The sequence below is a fragment of the Odontesthes bonariensis genome, chromosome 3, assembly GCF_027942865.1.
Source record: "Odontesthes bonariensis isolate fOdoBon6 chromosome 3, fOdoBon6.hap1, whole genome shotgun sequence".
NCBI lineage: Eukaryota > Metazoa > Chordata > Actinopteri > Atheriniformes > Atherinopsidae > Odontesthes > Odontesthes bonariensis.
The window spans coordinates 37,786,861-37,812,035 of NC_134508.1; the positions used below are offsets into that span (position 1 = coordinate 37,786,861).

At 37.4% G+C, this 25,175-nt stretch overlaps 4 pseudogenes; all 4 read right to left on the bottom strand.

The window, feature by feature from the left end:
- Nucleotides 1–4,668: 4,668 nt before the first annotated feature.
- Nucleotides 4,669–6,365, bottom strand: LOC142377920 (transcription factor HES-5-like; annotated as a pseudogene).
- Nucleotides 6,366–13,081: 6,716 nt separating this feature from the next.
- On the bottom strand, nt 13,082–14,098 carry LOC142377921 (transcription factor HES-5-like; annotated as a pseudogene).
- Nucleotides 14,099–17,580: 3,482 nt separating this feature from the next.
- On the bottom strand, nt 17,581–19,277 carry LOC142377922 (transcription factor HES-5-like; annotated as a pseudogene).
- A 4,156-nt stretch (nt 19,278–23,433) lies between these two features.
- On the bottom strand, nt 23,434–24,769 carry LOC142377923 (transcription factor HES-5-like; annotated as a pseudogene).
- Nucleotides 24,770–25,175: the final 406 nt, after the last annotated feature.

Genomic DNA, 25,175 nt, shown 5'->3' on the forward strand with positions numbered 1-25,175 from the left:
TTCAGTGCTCAAGTTAAGATGCTATGAAAACATATCCATCACCAACTTTTATCACTTTGAGTTGTGTCATCAGCAGGTGGATGAATAAGAGAAAAATGAAGAAAGATTTTCAGGAGTTTGTCACCGCTGTTTACATTTGGATTATTCCTTTATATTGGTAAGTATTACCTGAGTTAATTCTGTAGAAACAGATTACTTTTCATCTGCTAAGTTTTGTGATATTGCTACATCACAATTTAATAACAATTGCTGTTTTCATCTGCTCTCATTGCATGAACATTTTTTTAAATGCATTACACACCTCAAGAGAGTGTAAAACCTTTAAAAAATGCATCCAAAACACAGATGATGAGAAGAGTTTCACATTTCTTCATCACCAAAATTGTAGGTATAAATTCTGATTTTTATCATTGAATTACAGAAATATTAAAAGATGTAGCAAAGCTTCATGGAATTTGTAAGAAGCAATAAAGAATGCTTCTACAGGATGCTGATGACACTAAACATTAAAATAGAAAACTGGTTGCACATCCAAGATTTTTTACTCATAATTCCTGAGTTGAAGAGCAGTCACGTTACAATTTACACTTCACCAACCAAATTAGGGGAAAGGTACGAGTACAAGTGACTTTTTTTTGTAGCTCTTAATTACCATCAAAACTATGTAAATATCGACAAGACACTCAAAGCATGGAATAGAGCATGGTTAAGTTTAAGCTAAGGGTGGGAGAGTGAAGCAGCTGCTTTTTGACACGTGCCAAATCCCTTTGGAGAATGGTTGACTGCTGGTGGGGTTGAAGGGGCTAATCATCCTCAGTTCTGCTCTCCAGAGCTTTCACTGTCCAATAAATGACATAAAGGCTTGCGCTTCAATCCAAATTGATATTTTGAGGATTATTATTTTGACACATTGAATGAGTTTGTTTTGCATTTTACAGCAAAACAAATTCTAATTTGAAAAAAATAGATGGACAAGTTGTGGACAACAGAAACAGGGATTCATCCATTTAGATTAAATGCTTGATAGATTTTCATTGTTAATTTCTCATTTTTATCATCAAAGGTCTAAGTATAATAACCGATTACAGTCATGTTCTATCAGCAGAACACTGACCTGCAACGTTGTCCAGTACTTTTCCAATACTGTAATCCCAGAACATGTCATTGACGATCACCAACTTAAACAGTAAAATTTGAAAATCAAAAAAATGTTTCTATATTTTTTTCATTTGACCTCACTGACAGATATGTCACCAAATAAAAGTTAATAGTTCTTATTCATAATTTCAAGTTTCAATGTGCTTTTCATGAACCAAAATAAAAAGAGAAGTGAATGAAATAACAATAGGATGAATGAATGGAATATTAAAGTATGAATAATCTAAAATAAACTGTGAAACAGTTAACATCTGAATTGAAAACATGGACACAAACTACCATGAATTACATAAAAGTGAATTTTTGTTTAAACAAGTATATTTTCAGAAGAGCTATATTCTGTTATGATATGGAAATAATGCCTTTGTAAAGGTACAGCTTTAACAAATAGAAAAAAATTACAAACTTAATATGTTTTCTGTCCTGGAAAAAAGGAACTTGACGGAAGTTTCCATTTTGGAGATCAGCCTCACTGTTAACATGCTTCTCTTCAGGTCAAAGGTCTGGATCTATTGTCCCACAGCGGCTCTGAGAGTGAGCTTCCTCTGCTTTCCCACAATCCTTTTCATTGCTTTCACAATAGAAGTGTGCCTCATTATACATCACATTAGATACACTGTCAAGCCTCTCGAATGACGGAAACTAGGTGGAGCAGGTTTTTTTAACATCATATTATTCTTTTAGGAGGTGTGATCATGTGATCATTTCAGTCAGTGAAGATGTTACATTTAGGCCCTTTAACTGAGTTAGTCAAGTCACTACTATGGATAGTTCCCACTGTATACACCTTCATTATCCGCTTTGAATGCAGCATAGTACCACAGACACCCCTTATACAGAGTCTGTAGTCCTCGCTGCAGCTGGCTCCGGTTCAAACCCCAGATCGGACGGCCCTTTGCTGTGTGTTATTCCCCCTCTCTCTGCCCCCTGCTTCCTGTCTCTCTCCACTGTCCTATACAATAAAGGCATAAAAAGCCCCCCCCCCCAAAAAAAAAAAGAAAAGTAGGTATACTTGGCTCAAGACCCCATTTTTATTTTATGAAAAAGCACCAGCTCTGTCAGAAAGGACATGAATTGATAAATAATGGATCTTATTATCTTATTAAAAATATTTTATTTTTGCTAGAATGCGTCATTTGAACCACAATAAAGTAACTTTTGAACTCATTGATTTGAGTTTTCATTCAGAAAACTTTAGATTTCAACTCTCATACCAATTAAAACATTTTTTATGAAAGATATTTGGCCCACATTCGTTCTGTTACTAACATACTTACATAGAAGGTGGAACCAGTTTCTCACAATAGCTCCCAGATATCTCTGGTCATTGAACCAAAACTGGAATTCAGTGGATCATTTGTGAATGAGTTTTAGATATTTTATAAACATATTCTGATAAAAAGAAACATGAAATGAAGAAAAAACATTTGTATAGTTTGGAAATGTTCTTCTGATGAGGTGACATTTTGACCATCCAATCCAAACTGTATGTTTGAACCAGAAACTGACTCTAAACTCCAGCTGCATATGTGAGGGAGGGAGGATGAGGCAGCTGCTTTTTGGCACGTGCCAAATCCCTGTAGAGAAAAGTCGACTGCTGGTGGGGTTGATGGTGCTGATAGGACTAAACTCTGATCTCAAAAGCATTCCCACACTCTGTCCATTTAATGTCATTGAGATACGTTTCTACAGCCAGATGGATATTTTGAGATTATTACTTTAATACATAAAGGCTACAAGTTTCTTTGTTTTTGCAGTTTACACCTTATCAAAGAAAACTGTATGTAATGACAACGAGCCAAAATAAGCTGTCACTGAAACGTTTGGACAAACTTATAGTGTAACTACAGATTAAACTCTATGCTTTATGACTATATGTGATACCTGGTTGGAGTCTTACCTGTGCTGCATCATTATTTAACATTTTCTCTTTCTTAGTTGTTCAGTTTCAAGGAAGTTTAACAGGAATCTCGAAGTGTCAATGATACCAACCAGCTTAATGTGACACCTAATGAATTACTCACTGAGTCTGGTCCTTTATTTTATTATTTATTTTTTCGTTAGCACAAGTTTCTTGTTTTTACCTTGAATAGGGATGGCTCAGGTAATCCTGAAACATCCCATAGTTAAGCTGCTATAGGCCTAGACTGCTGGGGGGCCTCATCTGTCACACCTTTCCTCACTTTACTCTCTTTATGTATATGTGATATTATTGTGGTCATTAACTCGTGTTTCCCTGTTCCAACAGATATCCTTTGAATGGTGTTACAGTGCTGCCGCCGCTGCGGCCCTCCCCCCCTTTCTGCCTTCTCAAACCCCAGCTGGTCGAGGCGGATGGCCACCCTTCCTGAGTCTGGTTCTGCCAGAGGTTTCTTCCTGTTAAAAGTGAGTCATTTCTCTCCACAGTCGCCTCAGGCACGCTCAGGCCGGGATATTGGACCGAAAAACAAAAAGTTTTCAGTGCAATCTGTTGGTTTTCTTAGCTAGGAAATTGTTTTTGAATTGGCTCTATATGAACGAATTGGATTATTTTATGAATTATGATTATTATTAATTAATTGAATTCCAATTGGCTTGAATTGCACTTACTATCTAAGTGCCTTGAGATGACATTTGTTGTATTTGGTGCTATATAAATAAAAATGAATTGAATTGAATTGAATAATATGTTTGCATTTTATATTTTATATTTCTGAAAAACCTTCAGTAAGGAAAAAAAAAACTTAGCATGATTTCTATCATTTGAAATATGAGCTTAAATCTGGGAATTGACCAAAGTCTGGATTTTTCACTGTGATCTTTAGGCTCACTGTTAACATGCTTCTCTTCAGGTCAAAGGTCTGGATCTATTGTCCCACAGCGGCTCTGAGAGTGAGCTTCCTCTGCTTTCCCACACTCCTTTTCATTGCTTTCACAATAGAAGTGTGCCTCATTATACATCACATTAGATACACTGTCAAGCCTCTCGAATGACGGAAACTAGGTGGAGCAGGTTTTTTTAACATCACATTCTTCTTTTAGGGGGTGTGATCATGTGATCATCTCAGTCAGGGAAGATGTTACATTTAGGCCCTTTAACTGAGTTAGTGAAGTCACTGCTATGAATAGTTCCCACTGTATACACCTTCATTATCAGCTTTGAATGCAGCATAGTATTCTAATGCAGATAAAAAATCCTCAGGACTGAGGACTGCATCTATTATCCCACTGGGGCTCTGAGAGTGAGTTTTTCTATGGTTTCCCAAAAATCTATCTTTGTGATGCTGTGATAGGTGCATCCCATTATGCATCAGATTAGCTGATAAATGTGTCATTTTAAAGTTACACTATGCCATGTTTAATTTTAGTATTTAACAATAAGGGAGACATGTTTTAGATTGAAGCCTTGCAGTGTTGACAGAGCACAATATCAGTGTCAGATAAAAGAGAATAATCACTGACTGAACCAGTCCTTTCATACTGCAGAATAGCTGTGCGTTTAAAGAAGAAACGTTCAAACACAAGAGCAGCTGATTGGATTGTGTTGTTGTTTATTTCAAACAAACTCAGTAAAAACAATAAAAACTCCAAATGGAGTCACAAACATGTGATGATACATCACAACATTAACTTGGTCAAATCTCCAAGACACTTTACTCAAAGAGAGTGGAGGAAGATTCGTCTTTACAAAAGACACAAACATCATGACATGAATCATCATTCTGTTTTACATTAAACATTTTCAAATGAGTACAATCTGCACTTTATAACAAAGGGAAAGAAAAGAAACTGACCCTGGAACAGATCATGTTCAGATCATCACACAGTGATGTGAGCAGGGTCATTATAAGTCAACTCAAAATATTTTCTTTCAAAATAAGAGTTCACTGCCTTCACAGTCCAGACTCAGTCCAGAATCATGCTGATAAGCTTAACTTTTAGATAAAAGTAATGAAAGATATTTAGATCAGATAATGGATCAATAGTGAATCAGAGATTAAAATAACAACAGTTCAGGAAAAATGTCCAGCCAAAGGACAATTAAATGATCAAAATGATAAAACCAAAGAAGTAACAAACTTCCTATCATCATATATCACCACATCATGTGGCTCACACGTTTACATACAATCACAGTAAAACACCTGTTTTCTTTACTTTTGATTTCCTTGCACATCAAGGATAATGAAGGCTCTTTCATTGTCTGATGCCTCTTCAGGAGTTGGTTCTTACACAAAACTGTGAATTCATAGTAAATGAACCAACTCTCTGTACATAGAGATGAATGAGTCCTTAACTTTTCATAGAAATTAGTTCCAATAATCTTTGACCAACATGGTCGTTATAACTTGTCAGTCTCATGACAAAATGTTTTCTTTCTTAACTTGAAAGATATAGTTGTTGTCATTTCCTTAGGAAACGTCATGTTGTGAACAAAAATCACAAAATAAAGTCTTCTGTACAAACAGAAATATTAGTCCAACGAAAACCTTTTAAAAATTCAGTCATGTTATCTTTGACCAATATGGTCTTCTCAGGTTTTCTGGTAGTAACTTCAGTCTGTGAGTGTCTACCACGGCCTCCAGGGGGCGCTGTTGTCTGGACTCTTCTCTTTGGTGATGCTGGTCTGGACTGTGGAGCTCAGAGGAGAGAAGTCAGCCTCTCTCCGGTTCTTATCAGAAGAAGACTGCAGCTTGTTGAAGTGGGTCAGCAGTCTTCTCTGGGACTGTGTCTCCTCATCCTCCTTTGACAGGAAGTGACTCATCTGTTGGACACAGCTGGAGTAGCCCTGATCAACAGCTGCTGAGTGCACAGCTTGATGCTGCTGCTGCAGTCGTCTGAGGATGCAAACGGTCATCTCCAGGATGTCTGCTTTCTCCAGCTTGGAGTCTGACTGCTGTTTGAAGAACTCTGGACCCAGGAGAGACTTGAGCTGCTCAATGCTGCTGTTGATTCGCTCTCTTGCGTAACTTCTCCACCAGCGGCTTTCTGAGCTGCAGAAACAACAACAAAGTCATTAATAAACATATTCAGCAGGGTAGTGTTGGTGTCAATAAAAACAATCTATCAATATTGCTGACCGACTCTTCATGAATCTCATATTTACCTTGTGGTTCAGAGTCAGATGCTGCTGAGAGTTGGTCATTGCTGCAGTGATTGTAGGTGCCATGGTTGGATCTCTGTGCTGTAGAGGTCTCTGTAGAGAATCTGATCTCTGCTGGCTTCATCCCTCCTACTTATAGTCCCACATCTGCATATGAATGCGTGGGTCTTGGTCTCATTGAAGTTTCCCACAGTTTTAACCAATCAGAGCGCAGAGCAAGAGAGAATAGAAGTCTGTCCTGCCACATGTTCAGTGGTCATACTAGTAAAGGACAATAGTTAGATCTGAGGGGAACAGGTGGAGGACTGGGGGGAGATAAAGAGAACTCACTGAGATCTGTGGGAAACTGGAGAAGTGACGACTCTGTAGAGAGAGACGATCTGCTGCCTGATGCTGAATCACTCTCACTGAACACACGCCATTCAACACGTGTGAGAATAAAAATGGATCTTACATCTGATAAAATCAACAGTATAAAAGCAGGAGTTAAGACTTATATTTTATTTTATCTAGAATGTGTCATTTGAACCACAATTTAAATAAAGTACCTTTTGAACTCATTAATTTGAGTTTTCATTTCGAAAAACTTTAGATTTCAACTCTCATGCCAATTAAAACATTTTACATGAAAGACATTTGGCCCACATTCGTTCTGTTACTAATATACTTACATAGAAGGTGGAACCAGTTTCTCACAATAGCTCCCAGATATATTCGGTCATTGAACCAAAACTAGACTTCAGTGGATCTTTTGTGAATGAGTTTTTGATATTTTATAAACATATTCTGATAAAAAGAAACATGAAATGAAGAAAACACATTTGTATAGTTTGGAAATGTTCTTCTGATGAGGTGACATATGACCATCCAATCCAAACTGTATGTTTGAACCAGAAACTGACTCTAAACTCCAGCTGCATATGTGAGGGAGGGAGGATGAGGCAGCTGCTTTTTGGCACGTGCCAAATCCCTGTAGAGAAAAGTCGACTGCTGGTGGGGTTGATGGTGCTAATAGGACTAAACTCTGATCTCAAAAGCATTCCCACACTCTGTCCATTAAATGTAATTGAGACACATTTCTACAGCCAGATGGATATTTTGAGATTATTACTTTAATACATAAAGGCTACAAGTTTCTTTGTTTTTGCAGTTTACACCTTATCAAAGAAAACTGTATGTAATGACAACGAGCCAAAATAAGCTGTCACTGAAACGTTTGGACAAACTTATAGTGTAACTACAGATTAAACTCTATGCTTTATGACTATATGTGATACCTGGTTGGAATTTTAGCTTTGCTGCATCAATATTTAACATTTTCTCTTTCTTAGTTGTTCAGTTTCAAGGAAGTTTAACAGGAATCTTGAAGTGTCAATGATATCAACCAGCTTAATGTGACACTTAATGAATAATATGTTTGCATTTTACATTTTATATTTCAGAAAAACCTTCAGGAATGAAAAAAACTTAACATGATTTCTATCATTTGAAATATGAGCTTAAATCTAGGAATTAACCAAAGTCTGGATTTTTCACTGTGATCTTTAGGCTCACTGTTAACATGCTTCTCTTCAGGTCAAAGGTCTGGATCTATTGTCCCACAGCGGCTCTGAGAGTGAGCTTCCTCTGCTTTCCCACACTCCTTTTCATTGCTTTCACAATAGAAGTGTGCCTAATTATACATCATACTTTCATGCCTCTTTAAAGAGAGAAATTTTTTTAAGTTTAATTTTCATTTACAAACAGCCACAAATTGAGGCTGCTCATGATATCATGTGGCATCAAAAATGATTATAAGTTCTCTGAATCTGATTGATTTCATTCATACAGAGTGCCGTGCAATCAATTAAACCCCTTTATGAAACATACTGACGGACGTGCCCAACGTTTGCAGTTTTTAGGTAAGTTATCGATACACAGTTAGATTCTGTGATAAGTTTGAAAATCGTCACTTTGTTTCAAACACTGGAGGAATTAATTGAGAGGATAAGGGATCTCATTCTGAGATAAATTACAAAGGCTCACAACTCCATCACACATTTGAAATTCAGTCTTCTGACTTAAAACTTCTGATGGACTGGCGGCCTGTCCAGGGTGTACCCTGCCTCTCGCCCATTGACCGCTGGGATAGGCCCCAGCCCCCCCGCAACCCAACCGACGGATTCAGCGGTATAGAAAATGGATGGATGGATGGACTTAAAACTTTTCCAGGATTGATGTGCAGAGGTTTAAAGATCTGCTCAACATGAAGCATATCTTTGATAAGTTGGCTCAAATTTCCCATGCCCCTTCAAGTGAGAAGGGAGGTTAAAGCAGCTGTTTCATCAAGTGTGCCAGCCTCTTCTGGACAATAGTCGGGTGCTGGTGCTTTTTAAAATGCAAATGAACTTGAACTGTGACTCTCTTCTTCAGAACTTTCTCACACTCTTTCTACCATTGAGAGTGTGGCAGATTCTGTCTTAAGTAAGCACATGCACTGACCGTTAACCTGATCTTTTTCATGGTTTTTATTCATTTCTGAGAGAAAAGCTCCTCAAGATTTCTTTTGGAAATGTGTGAAAAGAATTCAGGCTGTCGCCCATATTTTGAAAGTTTATCATAAACAGATGATTATTTGAAGTGAACATGTTTTCTACAACTGTAATCATGTCAGATATCCCCATATGTCTTAGTGGTATTAGAACTCTTCTTTTGTCAGATTTTAATGTTCAGTCATACAACTTCTTCAATTAACTATTATCTCCCTATTTCAGGCTGCTATTAGACTATTGGCTATTGATCCTTTTATTATACATCCAATTGTTTGGAAAAATATTGGCAATTCATTTGAAATAAATATAGAAACTCCTCGCCTTTTAGGTTTTCTAAACCAAAATTGCACATTGCAGATACAACATGTTCACTGCAGAAGACATGAATGCAGTGAGATCCCGTCTTTAAAAGGCTTAATGACATCACTGAAAGGTTTCACGTTCCACAGGACAAGCTGAGTAAATTTTAAAAAATATTGTTACACACACAAAAAAATATTCTAACTCGTTATGATGACTCGTTTTGACTCTGCATTTTTATTTATTTACTTAATGACTTTTATTTATGCAGGTAATACCATTGAGTCGCTGAGTCTAGTTCTCAGAGAGACCTGTTTCAAACAGACAGTTTAAGAAATTGGTTTTAAACAAGCATGATGATCAATACAGACTATACAAGGTTTAAATTAAATGTACCAAGTAAAATGACACAATTTGACGGTAAAGTGACGCAAACCTTTTTTAAAGTAAACAGTTATTGAACAGAGAGAATAGTGCTCCAGTTTTCCACCGTGTGTCACACACATTAATATTTGGTCACATTATGTTATGTGTTTCTTTCACTTGTTTTGTGTGAAGACGATTTCTCCTTGTAAGTCTTTAAAATAAGGTTTTATGTAAAAGTAGGTCAACTTTGGGTGGTCTGTGGCGTAGTGGGTACCACAGACACCCCTTATACAGAGTCTGTAGTCCTCGCTGCAGCTGGCTCCGGTTCAAACCCCAGATTGGACGGCCCTTTGCTGTGTGTTATTCCCCCTCTCTCTGCCCCCTGATTCCTGTCTCTCTCCACTGTCCTATACAATAAAGGCATAAAAAGCCCCCCCCCCCCAAAAAAAAAGAAAAGTAGGTATACTTGGCTCAAGACCCCATTTTTATTTTATGAAAAAGCACCAGCTCTGTCAGAAAGGACATGAATTGATAAATAATGGATCTTATTATCTTATTAAAAATATTTTATTTTTGCTAGAATGCGTCATTTGAACCACAATAAAGTAACTTTTGAACTCATTGATTTGAGTTTTCATTCAGAAAACTTTAGATTTCAACTCTCATACCAATTAAAACATTTTTTATGAAAGATATTTGGCCCACATTCGTTCTGTTACTAACATACTTACATAGAAGGTGGAACCAGTTTCTCACAATAGCTCCCAGATATCTATGGTCATTGAACCAAAACTGGACTTCAGTGGATCATTTGTGAATGAGTTTTAGATATTTTATAAACATATTCTGATAAAAAGAAACATGAAATGAAGAAAAAACATTTGTATAGTTTGGAAATGTTCTTCTGATGAGGTGACATATGACCATCCAATCCAAACTGTATGTTTGAACCAGAAACTGACTCTAAACTCCAGCTGCATATGTGAGGGAGGGAGGATGAGGCAGCTGCTTTTTGGCACGTGCCAAATCCCTGTAGAGAAAAGTCGACTGCTGGTGGGGTTGATGGTGCTGATAGGACTAAACTCTGATCTCAAAAGCATTCCCACACTCTGTCCATTTAATGTCATTGAGATACGTTTCTACAGCCAGATGGATATTTTGAGATTATTACTTTAATACATAAAGGCTACAAGTTTCTTTGTTTTTGCAGTTTACACCTTATCAAAGAAAACTGTATGTAATGACAACGAGCCAAAATAAGCTGTCACTGAAACGTTTGGACAAACTTATAGTGTAACTACAGATTAAACTCTATGCTTTATGACTATATGTGATACCTGGTTGGAGTCTTACCTGTGCTGCATCATTATTTAACATTTTCTCTTTCTTAGTTGTTCAGTTTCAAGGAAGTTTAACAGGAATCTCGAAGTGTCAATGATACCAACCAGCTTAATGTGACACCTAATGAATTACTCACTGAGTCTGGTCCTTTATTTTATTATTTATTTTTTCGTTAGCACAAGTTTCTTGTTTTTACCTTGAATAGGGATGGCTCAGGTAATCCTGAAACATCCCATAGTTAAGCTGCTATAGGCCTAGACTGCTGGGGGGCCTCATCTGTCACACCTTTCCTCACTTTACTCTCTTTATGTATATGTGATATTATTGTGGTCATTAACTCGTGTTTCCCTGTTCCAACAGATATCCTTTGAATGGTGTTACAGTGCTGCCGCCGCTGCGGCCCTCCCCCCCTTTCTGCCTTCTCAAACCCCAGCTGGTCGAGGCGGATGGCCACCCTTCCTGAGTCTGGTTCTGCCAGAGGTTTCTTCCTGTTAAAAGTGAGTCATTTCTCTCCACAGTCGCCTCAGGCACGCTCAGGCCGGGATATTGGACCGAAAAACAAAAAGTTTTCAGTGCAATCTGTTGGTTTTCTTAGCTAGGAAATTGTTTTTGAATTGGCTCTATATGAACGAATTGGATTATTTTATGAATTATGATTATTATTAATTAATTGAATTCCAATTGGCTTGAATTGCACTTACTATCTAAGTGCCTTGAGATGACATTTGTTGTATTTGGTGCTATATAAATAAAAATGAATTGAATTGAATTGAATAATATGTTTGCATTTTATATTTTATATTTCTGAAAAACCTTCAGTAAGGAAAAAAAAAACTTAGCATGATTTCTATCATTTGAAATATGAGCTTAAATCTGGGAATTGACCAAAGTCTGGATTTTTCACTGTGATCTTTAGGCTCACTGTTAACATGCTTCTCTTCAGGTCAAAGGTCTGGATCTATTGTCCCACAGCGGCTCTGAGAGTGAGCTTCCTCTGCTTTCCCACACTCCTTTTCATTGCTTTCACAATAGAAGTGTGCCTCATTATACATCACATTAGATACACTGTCAAGCCTCTCGAATGACGGAAACTAGGTGGAGCAGGTTTTTTTAACATCACATTCTTCTTTTAGGGGGTGTGATCATGTGATCATCTCAGTCAGGGAAGATGTTACATTTAGGCCCTTTAACTGAGTTAGTGAAGTCACTGCTATGAATAGTTCCCACTGTATACACCTTCATTATCAGCTTTGAATGCAGCATAGTATTCTAATGCAGATAAAAAATCCTCAGGACTGAGGACTGCATCTATTATCCCACTGGGGCTCTGAGAGTGAGTTTTTCTATGGTTTCCCAAAAATCTATCTTTGTGATGCTGTGATAGGTGCATCCCATTATGCATCAGATTAGCTGATAAATGTGTCATTTTAAAGTTACACTATGCCATGTTTAATTTTAGTATTTAACAATAAGGGAGACATGTTTTAGATTGAAGCCTTGCAGTGTTGACAGAGCACAATATCAGTGTCAGATAAAAGAGAATAATCACTGACTGAACCAGTCCTTTCATACTGCAGAATAGCTGTGCGTTTAAAGAAGAAATGTTCAAACACAAAAGCAGCTGATTGGATTGTGTTGTTGTTTATTTCAAACAAACTCAGTAAAAACATTAAAAATTCCAAATGGAGTCACAAACATGTGATGATACATCACAACATTAACTTGGTCAAATCTCCAAGACACTTTACTCAAAGAGAGTGGAGGAAGATTTGTCTTTACAAAAGACACAAACATCATGACATGAATCATCATTCTGTTTTACATTAAACATTTTCAGATGAGCACAATATGCACTTTATAACAAAGGGAAAGAAAAGAAACTGACCCTGGAACAGATCATGTTCAGATCATCACACAGTGATGTGAGCAGGGTCATTATAAGTGAACTCAAAATATTTTCTTTCAAAATAAGAGTTCACTGTCTTCACAGTCCAGACTCAGTCCAGAATCATGCTGATAAGCTTAACTTTTAGATAAAAGTAATGAAAGATATTTAGATCAGATAATAGATCAATAGTGAATCAGAGATTAAAATAACAACAGTTCAGGAAAAATGTCCGGCCAAAGGACAATTAAATGATCAAAATGTAAAAACCAAAGAAGTAACAAACTTCCTATCATCATATATCACCACATCATGTGGCTCACACGTTTACATACAATCATAGTTAAACACCTGTTTTCTTTACTTTTGATTTCCTTGCACATCAAGGATAATGAAGGCTCTTTCATTGTCTGATGCCTCTTCAGGAGTTGGTTCTTACAAAAAACTGTGAATTCATAGTAAATGAACCAACTCTCTGTACATAGAGATGAATGAGTCCTTAACCTTTCATAGAAATTAGTTCCAATAATCTCTGACCAACATGGTCGTTATAACTTGTCAGTCTCATGACAAAATGTTTTCTTTCTTAACTTGAAAGATATAGTTGTTGTCATTTCCTTAGGAAACGTCATGTTGTGAACAAAAATAACAAAATAAAGTCTTCTGTACAAACAGAAACATTAGTCCAACGAAAACCTGTTAAACATTCAGTCATGTTATCTTTGACCAATGTGGTCTTCTCAGGTTTTCTGGTAGTAACTTCAGTCTGTGAGTGTCTACCAGGGCCTCCAGGGGGCGCTGTTGTCTGGACTCTTCTCTTTGGTGATGCTGGTCTGGACTGTGGAGCTCAGAGGAGAGAAGTCAGCCTCTCTCCGGTTCTTATCAGAAGAAGACTGCAGCTTGTTGAAGTGGGTCAGCAGTCTTCTCTGGGACTGTGTCTCCTCATCCTCCTTTGACAGGAAGTGACTCATCTGTTGGACACAGCTGGAGTAGCCCTGATCAACAGCTGCTGAGTGCACAGCTTGATGCTGCTGCTGCAGCCGTCTGAGGATGCAAACGGTCATCTCCAGGATGTCTGCTTTCTCCAGCTTGGAGTCTGACTGCTGTTTGAAGATCTCTGGACTCAAGAGAGACTTGAGCTGCTCAATGCTGCTGTTGATTCGCTCTCTGCGTAACTTCTCCACCAGCGGCTTTCTGAGCTGCAGAAACAACAACAAAGTCATTAATAAACATATTCAGCAGGGTAGTGTTGGTGTCAATAAAAAACAATCTATCAATATTGCTGACCGACTCTTCATGAATCTCATATTTACCTTGTGGTTCAGAGTCAGATGCTGCTGAGAGTTGGTCATTGCTGCAGTGATTGTAGGTGCCATGGTTGGATCTCTGTGCTGTAGAGGTCTCTGTAGAGAATCTGATCTCTGCTGGCTTCATCCCTCCTACTTATAGTCCCACATCTCCATATGAATGCGTGGGTCTTGGTCTCATTGAAGTTTCCCACAGTCTTAACCAATCAGAGCGCAGAGCAAGAGAGAATAGAAGTCTGTCCTGCCACATGTTCAGTGGTCATACTAGTAAAGGACAATAGTTAGATCTCAGGGGAACAGGTGGAGGACTGGGGGGAGATAAAGAGAACTCACTGAGATCTGTGGGAAACTGGAGAAGAGACGACTCTGTAGAGAGAGACGATCTGCTGCCTGATGCTGAATCACTCTCACTGAACACACGCCATTCAACACGTGTGAGAATAAAAATGGATCTTACATCTGATAAAATCAACATTATAAAAGCAGGAGTTAAGATTATTTGTTTTTAGTAGAATGCGTCATTTGAACCACAATTTAAATAAAGTACCTTTTGAACTCATTGATTTGAGTTTTCATTTAGAAAACTTTAGATTTTAACTCTCATGCCAATTAAAACATTTTTTATGAAAGATATTTGGCCCACATTCGTTCTGTTACTAACATACTTACATAGAATGTGGAATCAGTTTCTCACAATAGTTCCCAGATATCTCTGGTCATTGAACCAAAACTAGACTTCAGTGGATCTTTTGTGAATGAGTTTTAGATATTTTATAAACATATTCTGATAAAAAGAAACATGAAAGGAAGAAAACACCATTTGTATAGTTTGGAAATGTTCTTCTGATGAGGTGACATATGACCATCCAATCCAAACTGTATGTTTGAACCAGAAACTGACTCTAAACTCCAGCTGCATATGTGAGGGAGGGAGGATGAGGCAGCTGCTTTTTGGCACGTGCCAAATCCCTGTAGAGAAAAGTCGACTGCTGGTGGGGTTGATGGTGCTAATAGGACTAAACTCTGATCTCAAAAGCATTCCCACACTCTGTCCATTTAATGTTATTGAGACACGTTTCTACAGCCAGATGGATAATTTGAGATTATTACTTTAATACATAAAGGCTACAAGTTTCTTTGTTTTTGCAGTTTACACCTTATCAAAGAAAACTGTATGTAATGACAACGAGCCAAAATAAGCTGTCACTGAAACGTTTGGACAAACTTATAGTGTAACTACAGATTAAACTCTATGCTTTATGACTATATGTGATACCTGTTTGGAATTTTAGCTGTGCTGCATCATTATTTAACATTTTCTCTTTCTTAGTGTTCAGTTTCAAGGAAGTTTAACAGGAATATCGAAGTGTCAATGATATCAACCAGCTTAATGTGACACTTAATGAATAATATGTTTGCAAATTTTACATTTTATATTTCTGAAAAACCTTCAGGAAGGGAAAAAACTTAACATTATTTCTATCATTTTAAATATGAGCTTAAATCTATGAATTGACTAAAGTCTCACTGTGATCTTTAGGCTCACTGTTAACATGCTTCTCTTCAAGTCAAAGGTCTGGATCTATTGTCCCACAGCGGCTCTGAGAGTGAGCTTCCTCTGCTTTCTCACAATCCTTTTCATTGTTTTCACAATAGAAGTGTGCCTAATTATACATCATAGTGTCATGCCTCTTTAAAGAGAGAAATGTTTTTAAGTTTAATTTTCATTTACAAACAGCCACAAATTGAGGCTGCTCATGATATCATGTGGCATCAAAAATGATTATAAGTTCTCTGAATCTGATTGATTTCATACAGAGTGCCGTGCAATCAATAAGACCCCTTTATGAAACATATTGATGGACGTGCCCAACGTTTGCAGTGCTTAGGTAAGTTATCGATACACAGTTAGATTCTGTGATACGTTTGACAATCGTCACTTTTTTTCAAACACTGGAGGAATTAATTGAGAGGATAAGGGATCTCATTCTGAGATGAATGACAAAGGCTCACGACTCCATCACACATTTGAAATTCAGTCTTCTGACTTAAAACTTTTCCAGGATTGATGTGCAGAGGTTTAAAGATCTGCTCAACATGAAGCATATCTTTGATAAGTTGGCTCAAATTTCCCATGCCCCTTCAAGTGAGAAGGGAGGTTAAAGCAGCTGTTTCATCAAGTGTGCCAGCCCCTTCTGGACAATAGTCGGGTGCTGGTGCTTTTTAAAATGCAAATGAACTTGAACTGTGACTCTCTTCTTCAGAACTTTCTCACACTCTTTCTACCATTGAGAGTGTGGCAGATTCTGTCTTAAGTAAGCATATGCACTGACCATTAACCTGATCTTTTTCATGGTTTTATTCATTTCTGAGAAAAAAGCTCCTCAAGATTTCTTTTGGAAATGTGTGAAAAGAATTCAGGCTGTCGCCCATATTTTGAAAGTTTATCATAAACAGATGATTATTTGAAGTGAACCTGTTTTCTACAACTGTAATCATGTCAGATATCCCCATATGTCTTAGTGGTATTAGAACTCTTCTGTTGTCAGATTTTAATGGTCAGTCATACAACTTCTTCAATTAACTATTATCTCCCTATTTCAGGCTGCTATTAGACTATTGGCTATTGATCCTTTTATTATACATCCAATTGTTTGGAAAAATATTGGCAATTCATTTGAAATAAATATAGAAACTCCTCGCCTTTTAGGTTTTCTAAACCAAAATTGCACATTGCAGATACAACATGTTCACTGCAGAAGACATGAATGCAGTGAGATCCCGTCTTTAAAAGGCTTAATGACATCACTGAAAGGTTTCACGTTCCACAGGACAAGCTGAGTAAATTTTAAAAAATATTGTTACACACACAAAAAAATATTCTAACTCATTATGATGGCTCGTTTTGACTCTGCATTTTTATTTATTTACTTATTGACTTTTATTTATGCAGGTAATACCATTGAGTCGCTGAGTCTAGTTCTCAGAGAGACCTGTTTCAAACAGACAGTTTAAGAAATTGGTTTTAAACAAGCATGATGATCAATACAGACTATACAAGGTTTAAATTAAATGTACCAAGTAAAATGACACAATTTAAACCTTTTTTAAAGTAAACAGTTATTGAACAGAAGGAATAGTGCTCCAGTTTCCCACCCTGTGTCACACACATTAATGTTTGGTCACATTATGTTATGTGTTTCTTTCACTTGTTTTGTGTGAAGACGATTTCTCCTTGTAAGTTGAATTTAAGGTTTTATGTAAAAGTAGGTTAACTTGGCTCAAGACCCAATTTTTATTTTATACCACAAGAGGGCCTCAGCTCCTGAATGAAAGGGTTGTGAAGCAACAGCCAGCTCTTCTCCTCAGACAGAAAGAGAGAAAGAAGGAAGCACGCTTCCTGTTGTCTGTCTCGTTATTTTCCTCTTCTTTACAGAACCAAAACTTAATTTGGCGACAGGCTTCAGATCAGGGACCTGTTACACATGCAGTGATAAAAAAGCACCGACTCTGTCAGAAAGGACATGAATTAATAAATAATGGATCTGACAATTATCATTTCATCATAACTGTGCATTACAAGAAGAAGCAGACAAACACATATGCAGCTGATTGGATTGTGTTGTTGTTTATTTCAAACAAACTCAGTAAAAACAATAAAAACTCCAAATGGAGTCACAAACATGTGATGATACATCACAACATTAACTTGGTCAAATCTCCAAGACACTTTACTCAAAGAGAGTGGAGGAAGATTCGTCTTTACAAAAGACACAAACATCATGACATGAATCATCATTCTGTTTTACATTAAACATTTTCAAATGAGTACAATCTGCACTTTATAACAAAGGGAAAGAAAAGAAACTGACCCTGGAACAGATCATGTTCAGATCATCACACAGTGATGTGAGCAGGGTCATAATAAGTCAACTCAAAATATTTTCTTTCAAAATAAGAGTTCACTGCCTTCACAGTCCAGACTCAGTCCAGAATCATGCTGATAAGCTTAACTTTTAGATAAAAGTAATGAAAGATATTTAGATCAGATAATAGATCAATAGTGAATCAGAGATTAAAATAACAACAGTTCAGGAAAAATGTCCGGCCAAAGGACAATTAAATGATCAAAATGATAAAACCAAAGAAGTAACAAACTTCCTATCATCATATATCACCACATCATGTGGCTCACACGTTTACATACAATCATAGTAAAACACCTGTTTTCTTTACTTTTGATTTCCTTGCACATCAAGGATAATGAAGGCTCTTTCATTGTCTGATGCCTCTTCAGGAGTTGGTTCTTACACAAAACTGTGAATTCATAGTAAATGAACCAACTCTCTGTACATAGAGATGAATGAGTCCTTAACCTTTCATAGAAATTAGTTCCAATAATCTCTGACCAACATGGTCGTTATAACTTGTCAGTCTCATGACAAAATGTTTTCTTTCTTAACTTGAAAGATATAGTTGTTGTCATTTCCTTAGGAAACGTCATGTTGTGAACAAAAATAACAAAATAAAGTCTTCTGTACAAACAGAAACATTAGTCCAACGAAAACCTGTTAAACATTCAGTCATGTTATCTTTGACCAATATGGTCTTCTCAGGTTTTCTGGTGGTAACTTCAGTCTGTGAGTGTCTACCATGGCCTCCAGGGGGCGCTGTTGTCTGGACTCTTCTCTTTGGTGATGCTGGTCTGGACTGTGGAGCTCAGAGGAGAGAAGTCAGCCTCTCTCCGGTTCTTATCAGAAGAAGACTGCAGCTTGTTGAAGTGGGTCAGCAGTCTTCTCTGGGACTGTGTCTCCTCATCCTCCTTTGACAGGAAGTGACTCATCTGTTGGACACAGCTGGAGTAGCCCTGATCAACAGCTGCTGAGTGCACAGCTTGATGCTGCAGCTGCAGTCGTCTCAGGAAGCAAACGGTCATCTCCAGGATGTCTGCTTTCTCCAGCTTGGAGTCTGACTGCTGTTTGAAGAACTCTGAACCCAGGAGAGACTTGAGCTGCTCAATGCTGCTGTTGATTCGCTCTCTGCGTAACTTCTCCACCAGCGGCTTTCTGAGCTGCAGAAACAACAATAAAGTCATTAATAAACATATTCAGCAGGGTAGTGTTGGTGTCAATAAAAAACAATCTATCAATATTGATGACTGACTCTTCATGAATCTCATATTTACCTTGTGGTTCAGAGTCAGATGCTGCTGAGAGTTGGTCATTGCTGCAGTGATTGTAGGTGCCATGGTTGGATCTCTGTGCTGTAGAGGTCTCTGTAGAGAATCTGATCTCTGCTGGCTTCATCCCTCCTACTTATAGTCCCACATCTCCATATGAATGCGTGGGTCTTGGTCTGGTTGAAGTTTCCCACAGTCTTAACCAATCAGAGCGCAGAGCAAGAGAGAATAGAAGTCTGTCCTGCCACATGTTCAGTGGTCATACTAGTAAAGGACAATAGTTAGATCTGAGGGGAACAGGTGGAGGACTGGGGGGAGATAAAGAGAACTCACTGAGATCTGTGGGAAACTGGAGAAGTGACGACTCTGTAGAGAGAGACGATCTGCTGCGTGATGCTGAATCACTCTCACTGAACACACGCCATTCAACACGTGTGAGAATAAAAATGGATCTTACATCTGATAAAATCAACAGTATCAAGCAGGAGTTAAGACTTATATTTTATTTTTGCTAGAATGCGTCATTTGAACCACAATTTAAATAAAGTACCTTTTGAACTCATTGATTTTAGTTTTCATTTCGAAAAACTTTAAATTTTAACTCTCATGCCAATTAAAACATTTTTCATGAAAGATATTTGGCCCACATTCGTTCTGTTACCAATATACTTACATAGAAGGTGGAACCAGTTTCTCACAATAGTTCCCAGATATCTCTGGTCATTGAACCAAAACTGGACTTCAGTGGATCTTTTGTGAATGAGTTTTAGATATTTTATAAACATATTCTGATAAAAAGAAACATGAAAGGAAGAAAACACATTTGTATAGTTTGGAAATGTTCTTCTGATGAGGTGACATATGACCATCCAATCCAAACTGTATGTGTGAACCAGAAACTGACTCTAAACTCCAGCTGCATATGTGAGGGAGGGAGGATGAGGCAGCTGCTTTTTGGCACGTGCCAAATCCCTGTAGAGAAAAGTCGACTGCTGGTGGGGTTGATGGTGCTAATAGGACTAAACTCTGATCTCAAAAGCATTCCCACACTCTGTCCATTAAATGTCATTAAGACACGTTTCTACAGCCAGATGGATAATTTGAGATTATTACTTTAATACATAAAGGCTACAAGTTTCTTTGTTTTTGCAGTTTACACCTTATCAAAGAAAACTGTATGTAATGACAACGAGCCAAAATAAGCTGTCACTGAAACGTTTGGACAAACTTATAGTGTAACTACAGATTAAACTCTATGCTTTATGACTATATGTGATACCTGGTTGGAGTCTTAGCTGTGCTGCATCATTATTTAACATTTTCTCTTTCTTAGTATTCAGTTTTAAGGAATTTTAACAGGAATCTTGAAGTGTCAATGATATCAACCAGCTTAATGTGACACCTAATGAATAATAAGTTTGCATTTTACATTTTATATTTCTGAAAAACCTTCAGTAAGGAAAAAAAAAACTTAGCATGATTTCTATCATTTGAAATATGAGCTTAAATCTGGGAATTGACCAAAGTCTGGATTTTTCACTGTGATCTTTAGGCTCACTGTTAACATGCTTCTCTTCAGGTCAAAGGTCTGGATCTATTGTCCCACAGCGGCTCTGAGAATGAGCTTCCTCTGCTTTCCCACACTCCTTTTCATTGTTTTCACAATAGAAGTGTGCCTCATTATACATCATAGTGTCATGCCTCTTTAAAGAGAGAAATGTTTTTAATTTTAATTTTCATTTACAAACAGCCACAAATTGAGGCTGCTCATGATATCATGTGGCATCAAAAATGATTATAAGTTCTCTGAATCTGATTGATTTCATTCATACAGAGTGCCGTGCAATCAATTAAACCCCTTTATGAAACATACTGATGGACGTGCCCAACGTTTGCAGTGCTTAGGTAAGTTATCGCTACACAGTTAGATTCTGTGATAAGTTTGACAATCGTCACTTTTTTTCAAACACTGGAGGAATTAATTGAGAGGATAAGGGATCTCATTCTGAGATAAATTACAAAGGCTCACAACTCCATCACACATTTGAAATTCAGCATTCTGACTTTAAACTTTTCCAGGATTGATGTGCAGAGGTTTAAAGATCTGCTCAACATGAAGCATATCTTTGATAAGTTGGCTCAAATTTCCCATGCCCCTTCAAGTGAGAAGGGAGGTTAAAGCAGCTGTTTCATCAAGTGTGCCAGCCCCTTCTGGACAATAGTCGGGTGCTGGTGCTTTTTAAAATGCAAATGAACTTGAACTGTGACTCTCTTCTTCAGAACTTTCTCACACTCTTTCTACCATTGAGAGTGTGGCAGATTCTGTCTTAAGTAAGCACATGCAATGACCATTAACCTGATCTTTTTCATGGTTTTATTCATTTCTGAGAAAAAAGCTCCTCAAGATTTCTTTTGGAAATGTGTGAAAAGAATTCAGGCTGTCGCCCATATTTTGAAAGTTTATCATAAACAGATGATGATTTGAAGTGAACCTGTTTTCTACAACTGTAATCATGTCAGATATCCCCATATGTCTTAGTGGTATTAGAACTCTTCTATTGTCAGATTTTAATGTTCAGTCATACAACTTCTTCAATTAACTATTATCTCCCTATTTCAGGCTGCTATTAGACTATTGGCTATTGATCCTTTTATTATACATCCAATTGTTTGGAAAAATATTGGCAATTCATTTGAAATAAATATAGAAACTCCTCGCCTTTTAGGTTTTCTAAACCAAAATTGCACATTGCAGATACAACATGTTCACTGCAGAAGACATGAATGCAGTGAGATCCCGTCTTTAAAAGGCTTAATGACATCACTGAAAGGTTTCACGTTCCACAGGAAAAACTGAGTAAATTTAAAAAAATATTGTTACACACACAAAAAAATATTCTAACTCATTATGATGGCTCGTTTTGACTCTGCATTTTTATTTATTTACTTATTGACTTTTATTTATGCAGGTAATACCATTGAGTCGCTGAGTCTAGTTCTCAGAGAGACCTGTTTCAAACAGACAGTTTAAGAAATTGGTTTTAAACAAGCATGATGATCAATACAGACTATACAAGGTTTAAATTAAATGTACCAAGTAAAATGACACAATTTGACAGAATTCAAATCAAATCAAATTAAATCAAATTTATTTGTATAGCACATTTTATGTACAAACAATTCAAAGTGCTTTACATAAAATAAAAGCATTGAAGCAGGGAAGCATTAACAATACATAAAAGAATATAAAGAGAAACAAATAAAAAAATTTAAATCAATTTAAAAACAAGCAACAGTGTAGATAAGTTAAAAGATACCGTGCAGATTTCATGCATAGACACATGAGAAAAGAAATGTTTTGAACCTGGATTTAAAAATATCTAGTAAAATGTCTGTCTGTAAAGTGACGCAAACCTTTTTTAAAGTAAACAGTTATTGAACAGAAGGAATAGTGCTCCAGTTTCCCACCCTGTGTCACACACATTAATGTTTGGTCACATTATGTTATGTGTTTCTTTCACTTGTTTTGTGTGAAGACGATTTCTCCTTGTAAGTTGAAATTAAGGTTTTATGTAAAAGTAGGTCAACTTGGCTCAAGACCCAATTTTTATTTTATACCACAAGAGGGCCTCAGCTCCTGAATGAAAGGGTTGTGAAGCAACAGCCAGCTTTTCTCCTCAGACAGAAAGAGAGAAAGAAGGAAGCACGCTTCCTGTTGTCTGTCTCGTTATTTTCCTCTTCTTTACAGAACCAAAACTTAATTTGGCGACAGGCTTCAGATCAGGGACCTGTTACACATGCAGTGATAAAAAAGCACCAACTCTGTCAGAAAGGACATGAATTAATAAATAATGGATCTGACAATTATCATTTCATCATAACTGTGCATTACAAGAAGAAGCAGACAAACACATATGCAGCTGATTGGATTGTGTTGTTGTTTATTTCAAACAAACTCAGTAAAAACAATAAAAACTCCAAATGGAGTCACAAACATGTGATGATACATCACAACATTAACTTGGTCAAATCTCCAAGACACTTTACTCAAAGAGAGTGGAGGAAGATTCGTCTTTACAAAAGACACAAACATCATGACATGAATCATCATTCTGTTTTACATTAAACATTTTCAAATGAGTACAATCTGCACTTTATAACAAAGAGAAAGAAAAGAAACTGACCCTGGAACAGATCATGTTCAGATCATCACACAGTGATGTGAGCAGGGTCATTATAAGTGAACTCAAAATATTTTCTTTCAAAATAAGAGTTCACTGCCTTCACAGTCCAGACTCAGTCCAGAATCATGCTGATAAGCTTAACTTTTAGATAAAAGTAATGAAAGATATTTAGATCAGATAATAGATCAATAGTGAATCAGAGATTAAAATAACAACAGTTCAGGAAAAATGTCCGGCCAAAGGACAATTAAATGATCAAAATGATAAAACCAAAGAAGTAACAAACTTCCTATCATCATATATCACCACATCATGTGGCTCACACGTTTACATACAATCATAGTAAAACACCTGTTTTCTTTACTTTTGATTTCCTTGCACATCAAGGATAATGAAGGCTCTTTCATTGTCTGATGCCTCTTCAGGAGTTGGTTCTTACACAAAATTGTGAATTCATAGTAAATGAACCAACTCTCTGTACATAGAGATGAATGAGTCCTTAACCTTTCATAGAAATTAGTTCCAATAATCTCTGACCAACATGGTCGTTATAACTTGTCAGTCTCATGACAAAATGTTTTCTTTCTTAACACTGAAAGATATAGTTGTTGTCATTTCCTTAGGAAACGTCATGTTGTGAACAAAAATCAAAAAATAAAGTCTTCTGTACAAACAGAAACATTAGTCCAACGAAAACCTGTTAAACATTCAGTCATGTTATCTTTGACCAATATGGTCTTCTCAGGTTTTCTGGTAGTAACTTCAGTCTGTGAGTGTCTACCACGGCCTCCAGGGGGCGCTGTTGTCTGGACTCTTCTCTTTGGTGATGCTGGTCTGGACTGTGGAGCTCAGAGGAGAGAAGTCAGCCTCTCTCCGGTTCTTATCAGAAGAAGACTGCAGCTTGTTGAAGTGGGTCAGCAGTCTTCTCTGGGACTGTGTCTCCTCATCCTCCTTTGACAGGAAGTGACTCATCTGTTGGACACAGCTGGAGTAGCCCTGATCAACAGCTGCTGAGTGCACAGCTTGATGCTGCTGCTGCAGCCGTCTCAGGAAGCAAACGGTCATCTCCAGGATGTCTGCTTTCTCCAGCTTGGAGTCTGACTGCTGTTTGAAGAACTCTGGACCCAGGAGAGACTTGAGCTGCTCAATGCTGCTGTTGATTCGCTCTCTGCGTAACTTCTCCACCAGCGGCTTTCTGAGCTGCAGAAACAACAACAAAGTCATTAATAAACATATTCAGCAGGGTAGTGTTGGTGTCAATAAAAAACAATCTATCAATATTGATGACTGACTCTTCATGAATCTCATATTTACCTTGTGGTTCAGAGTCAGATGCTGCTGAGAGTTGGTCATTGCTGCAGTGATTGTAGGTGCCATGGTTGGATCTCTGTGCTGTAGAGGTCTCTGTAGAGAATCTGATCTCTGCTGGCTTCATCCCTCCTACTTATAGTCCCACATCTCCATATGAATGCGTGGGTCTTGGTCTCATTGAAGTTTCCCACAGTTTTAACCAATCAGAGCGCAGAGCAAGAGAGAATAGAAGTCTGTCCTGCCACATGTTCAGTGGTCATACTAGTAAAGGACAATAGTTAGATCTCAGGGGAACAGGTGGAGGACTGGGGTGAGATAAAGAGAACTCACTGAGATCTGTGGGAAACTGGAGAAGTGACGACTCTGTAGAGAGAGACGATCTGCTGCCTGATGCTGAATCACTCTCACTGAACACACGCCATTCAACACGTGTGAGAATAAAAATGGATCTTACATCTGATAAAATCAACAGTATAAAAGCAGGAGTTAAGACTGATATTTTATATTTAATAGAATGTGTCATTTGAACC